Source organism: Rattus rattus, chromosome 1, assembly GCF_011064425.1.
Source record: "Rattus rattus isolate New Zealand chromosome 1, Rrattus_CSIRO_v1, whole genome shotgun sequence".
NCBI lineage: Eukaryota > Metazoa > Chordata > Mammalia > Rodentia > Muridae > Rattus > Rattus rattus.
In genome coordinates this window covers 41,378,859-41,380,695 of record NC_046154.1, presented here as the reverse complement: position 1 = coordinate 41,380,695, position 1,837 = coordinate 41,378,859, and positions in this window count along the sequence as shown.

Below are 1,837 nucleotides of genomic sequence, written 5' to 3'. Positions count from 1 at the left end.
ATGTGTGTGCAGAGTGCAGTCTCTTCTGGTTTCCCAGGTGTGTCTGCCTCTCTGAAGGTTTAGCTCTCCCTCCCATGGGATTTGGGTGCAGAGAACTGTTTATCCGGTATGTTTCCTTCAGGTTCCGGCGGTGTCTCAGGCAGGGGTCCTGTGGCTCCTGGGCCCTCCCCCACGGGATCTCAGAGGCCTTATACAGTTTCCTCTTGGGCCAGGGATGTGGGCAGGGGTAGGCAGTGTTGGTGGTCTCTTCTGCTCTGCAGCCTCAGGAGTGCCCACCTGATCAGGCGGTGAGGTCTCTCTCCCATGGGGTCTGGGAGCAGAGAGCTGCTGCAGGCCGGGATCTGCGGGTGTGGGACTTCCGGTAAACACAGGACGTGCCCGGTCCTAGAGGAATTCTGCCTCTGTGTGTCCCGAGTTCACCAGGCAGATCTCTTGCAGCAGAAAAGTTGTTCTTACCTGTGGTCCCGAGGCTCAAGTTTGCTCACGGGGTGCTGCCCACGGGCTCTCTTGCAGTCCAGCTTTAATCCATGGTGATCTAATAAGATGCAAGACGTTATATCAATTTTTTGTCTCTGTTGAGGCTTGCTTTGTGAGGACAAGGATCCATAAGGTGTGCAGAAGAACGTATATTCTTTTGTGTTGGGGTGAAATATTCTATAGATATCTGTTAAGTCCATTTGATTCATTATGTCTGTTTCATTATTTCTCTGTTTAGTTTTGGATGTGCTGTCAACTGGTGAGAATGAGGTGGTGAAGTCTCTCACTATTAAGGTATGGGGTTTGATGTGTGATTTATGCTTTAGCAGTACTTCATTTACAAATTTGGGAGCCCTATCAATGCAAAAATACTCAAGAAAATTCTTGCAAACTGAATCCAAGAATAAAACAAAATGATCATCCATCAAGATAAAGTAGGTTTCATCCCAGGGGTGCATGAATAGTTCAATATATGGAAATCCATGACTGTAATCTATTATATAAACAAACTCAAAGATAAAAACCATATTATCATTTCATTAGATGCTGAAAAGGATTTGACAAAATTTAACACCCCTTCATGATAAAAGTACTAGAAAGATCAGGAATTCAAGGTCCATACCTAAACACAGTCAAAGCAATACACAGCAAACCAGTAGCCAATATCAAACTAAATGGAGAGAAATTTGAAGCAATCCCACTAAAATCAGGGACTAGACAAGGCTGCCCACTCTCTCCTTACTTATTCAATATAGTACTTGAAGTCTTGGCCAGAGCAATCAGACAAGAAAGGAGGTCAAAGGAAATTTGTATTGGAAAGGAAGAAGTCAAAATATCACTATTTGCAGATGAAATGATAGTATACTTAAGTGACCCCAAAAGTTCCACTAGAGAACTCCTAAACCTGATATACTACTTCAGCAAAGTATCTGTGTATAAAATTAACTCAAACAAATCAGTAGTCTTCCTCCACTCAAAGAATAAATAGGCTGAGAAAGAAATTAGGCAAATGACACCCTTCAGAATAGTTCCAAATAATATAAAATATCTTGGTGTGACTCTAACCAAGCAAATGAAAGATCTGTGTGACAAGAACTTTAAGTCTCTGAAGAAAGAATTGAATTAGATGTCAGAAGATGGAAAGATCACCCATGCTCATGGATTGGCAGGATTAATACAGTAAAGATGGCCATTTTGCCAAAAGCAATCTACAGATTTAGTGCAATACCCATCAAAATTGCTACTCGATTCTTCATATAGATTGAAAGAGCAATTTGCAAATTCATTTGGTATAACAAAAAACACAGCATAGCGAAAACTATACTCAACAATAAAAGAATGTATGGGAGAACCACTATCC